General features: G+C 40.8%; 1 protein-coding gene and 1 long non-coding RNA gene across 4 annotated transcripts in view; one reads left to right on the top strand and one right to left on the bottom strand.

Annotated features, from left to right (window-relative positions):
* TPD52L1 (TPD52 like 1) overlaps nucleotides 1-14,036 on the bottom strand; it is a 295,522-nt gene that overhangs the window by 198,735 nt on the left and 82,751 nt on the right. The window lies entirely within an intron of this gene.
* On the top strand, nucleotides 3,678-7,552 carry LOC141089394 (uncharacterized). The gene is made up of 2 exons (XR_012232272.1): nucleotides 3,678-4,980; nucleotides 7,139-7,552. It is a non-coding gene; the product is annotated as an uncharacterized lncRNA (long non-coding RNA).

Raw genomic sequence — 14,036 nt, 5'->3', positions numbered from 1 at the left:
CTATTATATAATAAAGGTATTTTAAATATTATTATTGTTTCAAAAATTTCTTATATATTTTTTAAAATAATTTTTTTATTTTATTTGCACTATTGACCATTAAATTCGTTTTTTTTTCCTTGTGATTCGGTATGCAGTTTTTCTCAAATGGTCCACCATTCATCCATGAGCATCCACTTTTTAACGTTGATATTAGGAACCCTATATGATTCCTGTTTTTTAATTTCCTGCGTTTCTTTGTGGTATTGCTAATCAGGTCAATTGGTTTCATTGCTAATTTTCTGTGTTTTGCACAGGTGTTTTTCTGCCTGAAAATGGACTTTAAAGCCAGAGAATTATCCTGGCAAGGACGTGTTAAAGAAGTCTTTGGTAATAGTGGTACCACTACAATGGTGATAAGTGGTTCACAATTTAATTCAGTGTTTAACCCCTTACCTACAAATGACGTAATATTCCGTCCATGTGACCATGGACCTAATTACCATGGACGGAATATTACGTCATCGCGATCAACGGCGCCCACGTGGTGAGCGCCGCTGATCGCGGCCGAGTGTCAGCTAATTATCATAGCTGACACCCGGCACAATGTGTCAGGAGCGGTCACGGACCGTCCCCGTCACGTTAACCCCTTGCACACCGCGATCAAACACGATCGCGGTGTACCGGGGGTTAAAGGGAAGCATCGGCAGGGAGGGGGCTCCCTCCTTGCTTCCCTGAGCCCCCCACGGCAGCGCAATGTGCAGCGCTGCTGCGGGGGGCTCCTTTCCTGCAGGTCCCCGGATCCAATATGGCGACGGGGACCTCCGGGGGCCTGCAGGAAGCTGGCTTCCTCAGTGCCTGCAAAGCGCAGGCATGAGGAAGCCTGTGCAGTGCCTGTGACAGATCGCTGATCTGTCACAGTGATCTGTGATGTGACAGATCAGCAATCTGTCACAGGACAGTGATGTCCCCCCTGGGACATTGTAATAAAGTAAAAAAAAAATAAAAAAAAGTGTAAAAATAATTTAAAAAAAAATTGCCAAATAAATAAAAAAAAAAAAAAATATTCCCCAATAAATTCATTTTTTGGAAATAAAAAAAACCCAAAACAATAAAAGTACACATATTTGGTATCGCTGCGTCCGTAACGACCCGCCCTATAAAACTGTCCCAATAGTTAACCCCTTAAGCGAACCACTTAAAAAATAAAAATAAAAAATGAAGCAAAAAATAATGATTTATTATCATACCGCCGAACAAAAAGTGCAATAACGCGCGATCAAAAAGACGCATATAAATATCCATGGTACCGCTGAAAACGTCATCTTGTCCCGCAAAAAACGAGCCACCATACAGCATCATCAGCGAAAAAATAAAAAAGTTATAGCTCGCAGAATAAAGTGATGCAAAAATAATTATTTTTTATATAAAATTGTTTTCATTGCATAAAACCGACAAAACATAAAAAAACGACCTAAATGAGGTATCGCTGTAACCGTACTGACCCGAAGAATAAAACCGCCTTATAAATTTTACCGCACCCAGAACGTCGTAAACGCACCACCCAAAAGAAATTCATGAAACGCTGGTTTTTGTAAATTCTGCGTCCCAAAAAACGAAATTAAAAAGCGATCAAAAAATGTCACATGCCCTAACATGATACCAATAAAAGAGTGAACTCGTCCCACAAAAAATAAGACCTCACATGACTCGGTGGGTCAAAATATGGAAAAATTATAGCTCTCAATATGTGGTGATGCAAAAACTATTTTTACAATAAAAAGCGTCTTTTAGCATGCGACAGCTGTCAAACATAAAAACCGCTATAAATAGTAAATCAAACCCCCCGTTATCACCCCCTTAGTTAGGGAAAAATAATAAAATTAAAAAAATGTATTTATTTCCATTTTCCGGCTAGGGTTAGGGCTAGGGTTAGGGCTAGGGTTAGGGTTAGGGCTAGGGTTAGGGTTAGAATTGGGGGTTTCCACTATTTGCGCACATCAGGTGCTCTCCAAACGCAACATGGCATCTGATCTCAATTCCAGCCAATTCTGCGTTGAAAAAGTCAAATGGTGCTCCTTCCCTTCCAAGCTCTGCCATGCACCCAAACAGTGTTTTACCCCCTCATATGGGGTATCAGCCTACTCAGGACAATTTGCAAAACAACTTTTGGGGTCCTATTTCTCCTGTTGCCCTTAGGAAAATAAAAATTTTGGGGCAAAAATATCATTTTTGTGGAAAAAAAATTTTTTGTTATTTTCACGCCTGGGCGTTATAAACTTCTGTGAAGCACTTGGGGGTTCAAAGTTCTCACCACACATCTAGATAAGTTCCTTGGGGGGTCTAGTTTCCAAAATGGGGTCATTTGTGGGGGGTTTCCACTGTTTGGTACATCAGGGGCTTTCCAAACGCGACATGGTGTCTGATCTCAATTCCAGCCAAAAAAGTCAAATGGCGCTGCTTGCCTTCCGAGCTCTGCCATGTGCCCAAATAGTCATTTACACCCACATATGGGGTATCAGCGTACTCAGGACAAATTGCACAATAACTTTTAGGGTCCTGTTACCCTTGCGAAAATAAAAATTGGGGGTGAGGCTGGTTTCACATTAGCGCATTTTCAGCGCACGCACGGCCGGGGGTAGCTCCGCCCCCGATCCGGCTCTCTGCCCGGCGTGCCCGCCCCTTCCTTGTAGCGCCGCCTCCTAGCGGACAGCGGCGCCTGCGATCGGCGCACCCTATCTTTAGCATAGGGTGCGCCGATCGTGCGCAGGCCGTGCGCTAGTTGCGCTTTGACCTGCGCTGCGCACTTTTGACGGTGCGCCGTGCACGCCAAAATCAAACTTTTCGGATTTTGGCGCGCACGGCGCACCGTCAAAAGTGCGCAGCGCAGGTCAAAGCGCAACTAGCGCACGGCCTGCGCACGATCGGCGCACCCTATGCTAAAGATAGGGTGCGCCGATCGCAGGCGCCGCTGTCCGCTAGGAGGCGGCGCTACAAGGAAGGGGCGGGCACGCCGGGCAGAGAGCCGGCTCGGGGGTGGAGCTACCCCCGGCCGTGCGCGCGCTGAAAATGCGCTAATGTGAAACCAGCCTGAAAAGATCATTTTTGTGGAAAAAATATGATTTTTTAATTGTACCGCTGTACGTTATAAACTTCTGTGAAGCCCTTGTGGGTTCAAAGTTCTCACCACATATCTAGATAAGTTCCTTAGGGGGTCTAGTTTCAAAAATGGGGTCACTTGTGGGGGGTTTCCACTGTTTAGGTACATCAGGGGCTCTCCAAACGCGACATGGCGTCCGATCAGAATTCCAGCCAATTTTGCATTGAAAAAGTCAAACGGCGCTCCTTCCCTTCTGAGCTCTGCCATGCGCCGAAACAGTGGTTCTCCCCCACATATCAGGTATCAGCGTGCTCAGGACAAATTGCACAATAATTTTTGCAGTCCAATTTCTCCTGTTACACTTGGTAAAATAAAAAAAATTGAACCTGAAGTAATTTTTTTTGTGAAAAAAAGTTAAATGTTAATTTTTTTTAAATATTCAAAAAATTCCTGTGACGCACCTGAAGGGTTAATAAACTCCTTGAATGTGGTTTTAAGCACCTTAAGGGGTGCAGTTTTTAGAATGGTGTCACTTTTGGGTATTTTCTATCATATAGACCCCTCAAAGTGGCTTCAAATGTGATGTGGTCCGTAAAAATAAAATGGTGTTGCAAAAATGAGAGATCGCTGGTCAACTTTTAACCCTTATATCTTACTAACAAATAAAAATTTTGGTTCCAAAATTGTGCTGATGTAAAGTAAACATGTGGCAAATGTTACTTATTAACTTTTTTGTGTGCCATATCTCTGTGATTTAAGGGCATAAAAATTCAAAGTTGGAAAATTGCGGAATTTTCACAATTTTTGCCAAATTTCCATTTTTCTCATAAATAAACGCAAGTTATATGAATGAAATTTTACCACTAACATGAAGTACAATATGTCACGAGAAAACAGTGTCCGAATCACCGGGATCAACTGAAGCGTTTCAGAGTTATGACCTCATAAAGGGACAGTGGTCAGAATTGTAAAAATTGGCCCGGTAGTTAACGTGCAAACCACCCTTGGTAGTGAAGGGGTTAATACGATTAAAAATTTGACTCATAAAAGAATCCGCTTTTGGTGGAATAGGGCCTTTTTGGAAAATTATATTGAGAGACAATTAATTCCAAGAGGCCTGAGAGTTCATGTCACTCCATCTTTTATAGTCAATGATAAAGAATTTATCGCAAGCTGGGAAAGTGTCTGTAATGATACGTCTAAAAAATTAATGGAGTTGTTAATTAAATTGAATATCAATTCCCTAATTGAGATTGATAAAGCCCTTGAAGAAGCGTATATAAGCGCAAAAGCTGATTTATCTACGGATCAATTGCAAATGATTAATGTTCAACTTGATAAACATATTGATCAGTGGATCAAAGACATACAAACTAATTAGAGTAACAAATTATCGAGGGATCAAAGAGATTTCAATATGGGTAGAGTATACAGATGGCGCAAGACTACAATCAATGTGAACAATGGCGATTATCAACGTGATCGTACTCCATCTATGTCATCTAATCCATCTGTACATAATGTCTCTGGCGCCTCTACTTCCGCCTCTGTATCAACCTCCATTAATTCTACACCCAAGAGAAAACGAGATGCACGGTATCAACCTATGAAATGAGTAACCAGATATACGCCTGATAATAATCTCAAGGTAATTAATTTGAGCACGCACATTTTCTCATCTGTTGAAATTAAATTGCTCAATAAAGGTCTCATGTTCTGTCCCACACCACTCTTTGATGAGTTTACGGCAATTAAAGATTTAAACCTTTTTGCCAGAAAACTATTGTTTAAGCGACATTTTCATGATGAGACTACCTTTCAATTGTTCCCCACAGAGGCGGAACAAGAGGCGTTAGATATCCTTGATGATTTGGCCAATGAGCATAGCACACCAGAGGAAGGTAAGATTCCTATGTCAATTCGTCCGCACTCTAAAAAATTTCCACCATTATCATCTTGTCCAGTGATTGACGTTTTTGTTAAAACAGTGAGTAAGGATTTTGGTAAAATACCACGCTATCCCAGCAATAATAATTTAACTAGGGAAGAAAGGATAGGGCTTAAAAGGTTGCAGGATTTAAAAGATGTGGTTTTTAAACCCGCTGATAAGGGTGGAAATGTGGTGGTTTGGCCAAAGTCATTATATGAAAATGAAGTATTTCGACAACTAAGAAATACCACATGCTATAAAAGACTGACATTCAATACCCTGATTAAATACCAATCGGAATTGGTGTCAATTCTTCAAAATGCAAAGGACAACGGCATTATATCTAAGGATCTTTTCTCGGCATTACAAATTGATGAACCATCCATTCCCACCCTGTATCTGCTTCCCAAAATCCATAAAAATCAAAATATACCTCCTGGTAGACCTATAATTTGTTGTGGTAATTTTATGGAGAATATAAATAAATTCATAGATTCAAAATTAAAACCACTGGTAGAAACACTTCTGTCATTCACTAAAGATACTAATGAGTTTCTCAAAAAAGTTGATGGATTGCATATAGGCGTGGACACATTATTTGTGACTTGTGACGTAGAGTCACTATACACAAATATACCCCACTCTGATGGCATTAATGCAGCTAAATTCTACTTGCAATCCTCAAACATGTCTGCCTCTATGAGTCAGTTTGTGGAGCAACTCCTATCGTTTGCATTGTCTCATAATTTTTTTCTTTTTAAGGGGTCCTTCTACCTGCAGCTCCAGGGTACAGCGATGGGTGCGTCTTATGCACCGGCTTATGCAAATTTGTTCCTGGGGCTGTGGGAGAGGGACCTGTTCCTGTCAGATCGTCTGTCATCAATGCACCGCGTCCTTTTCTGGACGCGGTACATTGATGACATATTTATGATCTGGCAGGGACCTGCTGAAACACTTAAAGAATTTATTTTGAATTTAAATGACAATGCTATGAATATACATCTTACATATCAGTCTGATAAGGATATGATTGACTATCTAGATGTTAAGGTTAAAAGGAATAAGGAGAATTGCATAGAGACTGATTTGTTCCGAAAAAGTACTTCAGTAAACTCGTTTTTACACGCAACTTCAGTGCATCCTCCAGCGTTAGTGAGATCTATTCCCATTGGACAGTTCCTGCGATTACGTAGGATCTGTTCCAAAGAGGAGGATTTCATAAAACAAGCGAATGATCTTAAACTTAGATTTCTTGATTGTGGCTATAGTCACAGATCTGTTAAAAGGGCATTCAATAGAGCAAAAAATATATCACGACATCAGGCATTATATTCCTCAAGATCTTCAATAGCCGATAAGAAAATTAGATATATTACACAATATCATGGCCAGACAAATATGATGCTCAAAATTTTGGAAAAATCCTGGCCTATACTACAGACTGACCCTATTTTATCCCATTACATTGGATTAAAACCTAGTGTAACCTATAGGAGACCAACAAATCTGGGTGACAAATTGGTTCAAAGCCACTATGTTCCAGAACCTATACAATCAATGGTTCTTTCGAATTCTAAACCAGTTTGGGGATGCAAACCCTGTGGAAAATGCGTGGCTTGTCCAAATATTGATCGAGCACAGACATTTTCAAGTTCAGATGGCTCAAATGTATATAAAATCACTCACTCAATAACTTGTACAACCCAAGCGGTTGTCTATTATGCCACTTGTCCCTGTTCCTTAATATATGTTGGACTTACAACCCGTCAATTAAAAGTTAGAGTTCGGGAACATGTCTTGGGGATTTTAGTGGCCAAAGATATTGAAGACATTAATACATTGAAAACAATACCAAAACACTTTAAATTGTTTCATGATTGTAACGCTGATGAACTTAGGGTAATTGGTATTGATATGGTTAAACCGAGTAGCAGAGGGGGTAAAACAAGTGCCCCTCTAGCACGCTTAGAAGCCAAATGGATCTGGAGTCTCAAAACGGTCTCACCTTTAGGGCTCAATGAAAATCTTAGCTTTGCCTCTTTTTTGTAATCTATTATTTTCTTTTGTGAACCATCTTTACCCCTCCCCTCCTGTATGTTTTTAATATTTTTATTTTTTCTTTTATTAAGGAACACTTCTCTTCCTTTTTTATTGATGTCTCATGTGATGATGGATAAGTCGGAAGTTTATGCTACATGAAGAGATACATATCTTCGGGTGTTTTTGATGTCCACTTCAAATCCATGGACGAAGATCTACACACACATATATATGTTTATATACAGTATATATATATATATATATATATATATATATACTCTCTGTATATTCTACACAATCATTTTATTGTACCTTTATATTGCAATCTATTTGTGACATATTTTATATGGTACTTTAATATGCAATATGTCACTATCTTGGTTGTAGGTCTTTTCTCTCTCTTTTTTTTTTTTTTTTGATATGTTTGTATAGAGATGTATATATGTACAATTTTTATTTCCCCCCTTTTTTCTCTAACATTGGTAGCATATATTCTGTTTGACCATCAGATTATATATTCATTTTTCTATTTGTTATTTATATTTTATTACGCCCTATCTAATATATAGTATATACCCCCTTATGTAGCTATGTGCCTGGGAACTGGAGGTGCACGTGTACGGTGAGTGACTTGGTGTTCTCGATATGTGTGCTGAGATCCCCATTTGGGCCCATTTCGGACCTTGTCAGAGACATCCGGTCTTGCTCACCGCGCATGCGCCATTATATCAAGTCCCCCTTCCACATTTGGAGCAGTGTTTGTATCATGAGTGCGGACGGCCTGTGCGCGTGCGCAGCCGGAGTCTCGGTTCCCCTGCTCCTATGTCCGTGTCTGGTATTCTTGTTGCTAGGTTACTGGTCACGTGACGTGGGGGCGGGTGCTATGTCTGAGACATCATGGCGGCGCACGCGCCGCAATAGGCTGGATCTTATCTCATGTTTCATTCACAGGAGTATTTAGGGAGACCGGTTATAGCACACACCACCCCCTGACGAAGGATTCATTCCGAAACGCGCGTCGGGGCTGTGTTGCTCGCTTACCGGCGGTCCTTAAAGGTATACACCCTCAATTGTCCTTGTGCACTTCTATTTCTAGTTTTTTTCACTTAGCACTTTTATTTGCACTATTTGAATGAACATTTCACTATTTGATGGCTAAAATTGTACTTTTGCAGTTTTTCATTGAACATACTGACACTTTGTTTAAGCCTACATAATTGTTTTGGCTCTTTATATATTCTGGTCACTCTTTTATTGGACAATTAATTTAAAAAGGTGTAATTACATTATCTTACATATGTGGACCGTTTTGTATGTTGTTTATTAAACCTATATTGGTATATATTTTAATTGATTTGAGCACACATTGCTTTTTTATACATATGTACCACTATTATATAATAAAGGTATTTTAAATATTATTATTGTTTCAAAAATTTCTTATATATTTTTTAAAATAATTTTTTTATTTTATTTGCACTATTGACCATTAAATTCGGGTTTTTTCCTTGTGATTCGGTATGCTGCCTGAATAATGTGTAAATGTGTAATCAACATATCAGCAAACATCGCTAGTCATCTAGGATAATAGCACAGTGTGTTACAACAAACTGTCAACTTACAAGTCAATATTAGAGGCTAACACAACAAAAGTCTGTTTACTTGACCAACCTGAAAGAAATACATCAATTCAAAAGTCAACATATAGATAACAGTCTATTCTTCTTGGCTTTCTTTAAATTAAATGTCTGGTTAATTAAGATGTAATACTGTGTCCTCACAGTAGTGTACTCTTGTCAATTCAAGCCCAAATTCTGACATATTTTAATGAGTAAATTTGACATACTATTTGCAAAGTACCTCATTACTGTCATACTATCGCAACTCATTTTTCCAATTGTGAATATGGTCATTTTGTGACCCACAAGTTGTCACAACTACAACCATGTTTACTATCATTAGATGGGACAGGCAGCAAGACATTTGTGATCTTAAAGGGAAGGTGCCGTGTTTTTTCATAATTTAATGTTAAAAAGAAAATAATATAAAAAGATATTGTCCCCTAAGCTTGACTCAGTGGTGTGTATGGATTTTTTTTTTCTGTAGTAATGCAGTCACTGGGGGCTGCCATCTTACCTCTCTGGCTGCTGAACGACACTTTCCATGCTCATTTACGGCAGTCCCTGGGCATAAGAGACAATAGTCGGCTGCGGACCCTATCGCTTTCATTGCAGCTGCATCAGGAGTGAACTGGGCACGCCTCTGTGGGCAGCTCAATTCACAGCTGTAGGTGTGGCCAGGCGCCATCTTATTAGAGCCCAGCGCTTTTCTTTTAGCTTCATTTACAATCTATTGCAAGCCCTGGATGCTGTACTGTTCCAGCATAACAGGGCTTGGATGTTCACTCTGCACATACCAGCTGAGCTGTAGGAGAGGAACCAGGACGAGCTCCTGGACACCAAGCTGCTCTTTCCAAAACACACGGCCAGCTGCTGCCCCTGCTCTTGCAAAACATAGGAGAAGCTGCTCCCTGCTGTTTCAAAACACTTGGCAATCTGCTGGACATCTAATCCTCTCCTGTGTGATACTGACTGCTGAGCCCTGTATCTAATCCTTTCCTGTGTGATACTGTGTGCTGAGCCGTGTATCTAATCCTATCCTGTGTGATACTGCCTGCTGAGCTGTGTATCTAATCCTCTCCTGTGTGATACTGACTGCTGAGCCATGTATCTAATCCTCTCCAGTGTGATACTGACTGCTGAGCCGTGTATCTAATCCTATCCCTTGTGATACTGACAGCTGAGCCATGTATCTAAGCCTATCCTGTGTGATAGTCTGCTGAGCCGTGTATCTAAACCTATGTGATTCTGACTGCTGAGCCGTGTATCTAATCCTATCCTGTGTGATACTGACAGCTGAGCTGTGTATCTAATACTATTCTGTGTGATACTGTCTGCTGAGCCGTGTATCTAATCCTATCCTGTGTGATACTGACAGCTGAGCCGTGTATCTAATCCTATCCTGTGTGATAATGTCTGCTAAGCCGTGTATCTAATCCTATCCTGTGTGATACTGTCTGCTGAGCCGTGTATCTAATCCTATCCTGTGTGATACAGTCTGCTGAGCCGTGTATCTAATCCTATCCTGTGTGATGCAGTCTGCTGAGCCGTGTATCTAATCCTATCCTGTGTGATACTGACAGCTGAGCCATGTATCTAATCCTCTCCTGTGTGATACTGTCTGCTGAGCCGTGTATCTAAGCCTATCCTGTATGATAGTCTGCTGAGCCGTGTATCTAATCCTATCCCGTGTGATACTGTCTGCTGAGCCGTGTATCTAATCCTATCCTGTGTGATACTGTCTGCTGAGCTGTGTATCTAATCCTATCCTGTGTGATACTGACTGCTGAGCTGTGTATTTAAGCCTATCCTGTGTGATACAGTCTGCTGAACCGTGCATCTAATCCTATCCCATGTGATACTGCTCTCCTGAAATACTCTGTGCTGCTGTCACCCTGCTGGTTTTATGTGTGATCTACATTGTGGTATTGTGTGAAGTATATGGCGGTATTATGTGAGAACACTATGGCAGTATTATCTGCTAAAAGGGGACCCATTCTAGGGTGGTTCTGGCTGAGCACCTGCACACGGGTCAGGGGTAATAGTTAGGTGCAGTCACGGGAGGGCTGGTGAGGCAGCTGAAGAGAGAGGTCTCATTTTTATCGTTACTGAATGGCTCCATTTCCCCCAGCTTGCTTCCCAGCATCACCCCAGACTGCGCCTGTCGCCTTGCTTTCACACATCGCCAGGACAGGATCTTGCATGCAAAGTCTGGATCAGAACAGGCCATCAATCAGCAATGTTTCCTGGATTTCTGTGGTGCTTTCACCCTGCTCCTCCCCCATATATCTCCCTCTGTGCCCCCCACAGACCAGCACACTGCTCTCCTGAAATACTCTGTGCTGCTGTCACCCTGCTCCCAGAATCCTTGCTGCCTGCCATCCTCGGTGACCGAAGACCCCATTCCTCTCCTCAGATCCTGTCCTGGCGATGTGTGAAAGCGAGGCGACAGGGGCCTAATGTATGGTGGAAAGAGCAGGGCGACTACAGCACAGAGTATTTCAGGAGAGCAGTGTGCTGGTCTATGGGGGGCACCCTGTTCAGTGCCAGGGATTGTACATAGAGCGCTGTGTTTTATACACATGGATGGACCATCTGCTTGTCTGCTCCACAGAAATCCAGGAAACATTTCTTCTGATTGATGGCCTGTTCTGATCCAGACTTTACGTGCAAAGACAGTCATTAACTTTGCAGGCCCCATCAAAATGGCTGCTCACTGTGTTCCTAGATGTCATCCTCTCTTTTGCCTTAGCAAACACCCAGAAGGGGAGGAGAGGAGTGACACCACACCCATGTCAGCAGATTCCGCCCATAATTACTGCAGGGCAGTAATGTGAGCTAGTTGTACACTAGGTTTTTGTGCCAAATTTCAGTAGCAACTCCCCCTAGTGTTAAGAAGTGGAATTGCCAAACTTTTTAAAATTATTTTTCACATTTTGCAAAATTAAAAACAAATGATAATATATTTTAAGAACATGTAAACATTAATTCTTTACATTTTTTCAATTGCTGAAAAAATTTTCTTTGGATGGCACCTTCCCTTTAAAGTTTTGCCATTTCAAGAAGCTGTGTAGTCCCTAGTCTTAATCATTTATTCACTTCGAGGTATGTCTCCAAGGTAATGAATTATAATCTCTCTGCTGAACAAACCACACAAGTCCGCTTCTGTCTACTTTCTGGTTCAGTTACAACAAATAAATGATAAATGGAACACAATGCTGACATTATCGAAAACCGCAAGTAAATTCTATAAATGTCTTTACTATTTAAAGTCTGAACTGAATTCATAGTAGTTAGAAACCAGTGATCCATTCTTTCACTTAATTACAGGCATGGGATTCCAGCTGAATTCCACTGCTACGCACACAGGTTTCACGGAACAGGCAGAAGACAGGCCAGCTGTGGCATCCCAATATTTCATGCTCATTCTCAATCAATTAGCAAATTACGGGCCTCAATGATTTGTAAAGGTGGTTTTCAGGCAATTAGCTTTGGGTTTATTGTTGATGTAATTTCTAATTAGTTTTTATTTCACTTATCGAAATTGAAATTATTAACTTAAAAATCTCTTTACTTTTGTGAATTGTTGTAATGTAAAAATATAGAAGTCGCTGATAATACCTATCCCAAATATCTATGACTTCTATGGAACATTCAGCTAAACATTGCAGAGCACATACAGTGCCTTGAAAACTATTCATACCCGTAAACTTTTCCACATTTTTTAACACTACACCTACAAACAGATTTTTTTTTGGGGGGGGGTTAATGTTGCAATATGTATCAATTCTAGGGATAAGCGAACGTGCTCGGATATCCGCATGCGCTCATGTACTAATAGAGGATCTTCGCGTCCTTGGATATTATGTTCTAATCGCTGTGGCTGCATGTCTTGCAGCTGTTCAATAGTCAGAACACATGCAGGGATTGCTTAACAAACAGGCAATCCCTGTATGTGTTGCGGCTGTCAAACAGCCACGAGACATGCAGCCACAGGGACTCGACATAGTATTCGAGCACACCAAAAATACTCCTATTAGCAAACGAGAGTGCTCAGATAACACCTTATCCAAGCATGCTCACTCATAATTAATCAATTCCTTTACACTTCACAAATACTTGCAACTTTGTGTTGGTATATCACATAAAATCCCTATAAAATACACTTAAGTTCACGGTTAGAGATGGGCGGACCCCTGGATAATTGTGTCCGCCGGGTTCGGCCAAAGAGTTACAAAAAGTTCGGGTTTGGGTACCAGAACACAGAACAGTACCCAAACCTGGACCCCATTTACGGAATGGGGGGGCCCAAACATCCAGTGTTTGCCATGATGTCATGTGAATGACAGAGCAGCAAACACCACTTCTGATTGGAGGTAAAATGGTGTGGGTTCCCCTGTATTTTTGATAACCAGCCAGGCAAAACTCACAGCTGGGGGCTTCAACCCTCAGCTGTCATGTATAGCAAGGCTGGTTATCAGAAATAGAGGGGTCCTCACTTCGATCTTTTAAATTATCAAAATAAACAATTTATAAAAACGATGTGAGGTCCCCTCATTTTTGACAATCAGCCAAGCTAAAGCAGACAGTTGGGGGCTGGTATTCTCAGGTTTGTAAAGGGCCATGTATTCTGGCCCCACCAGCCTAAAAATAGAAGTCGCAGCTGCCCAGAAAAGGCTTTCTACAAGATTTTGGAATGCATATTTATGTAAATTTGCCTAATCATCCAGAAGAGCATTTTTGAGGTTTAACAAAGATATTGGATGGGAGAGCCTGGTCTTCATTCTACCTCATTCCAAAGTTGTTCAATGGGGTGAAGGGCCAAGCTCTGTGAGGATAAGTCAAATTCTTTTACCCCAAACTCGCACAACCATGACTTTATGAACCTTCCTTTGTGCACAAAGGCAGAGTCATGATGAAACAGAAATTAATCTACTCCAAATTGTTCTTACAACATTGGAACCATGCAACTGTCCAAAATGTCTTGGTAAGTTAAGGCATTAAAGTGATTTTCCGATTTCAGAAAACTCCAGTCCCCAGCCAATCACAGTCTGTTTTCAAAAACAAACTTTGCTTTTATCACTCTTCTCTTCTTGAGCCGATGTTAATTCTAGAGAACATTTGGGCATCTGCAGTTATTGAGTTAGCAAGGTTGTAGAACTCTATCCACTATATGCCTGAGCACTTGACAAGCCTGCTCTGTACTTTGCATGGTCTGCCACTTCATGTCTAAGTAAATACAGTTCCTAAATGCTTTTGCTTTTCTTTGACAACCCCTACAGTTAATTGTGGATTATGTTGAGGAAATAAATTTAATGAACTGACTTATTGTAATTGTTAACAGATTCCCAGTAGTAAGTATATAAAT

This window comes from Dendrobates tinctorius, unplaced genomic scaffold, assembly GCF_039654945.1.
Source record: "Dendrobates tinctorius isolate UK_male_01 unplaced genomic scaffold, ASM3965494v1 ptg000046l, whole genome shotgun sequence".
NCBI classification, from domain to species: Eukaryota; Metazoa; Chordata; class Amphibia; order Anura; family Dendrobatidae; genus Dendrobates; species Dendrobates tinctorius.
This window is presented reverse-complemented; position numbering and strand designations above follow the sequence as displayed.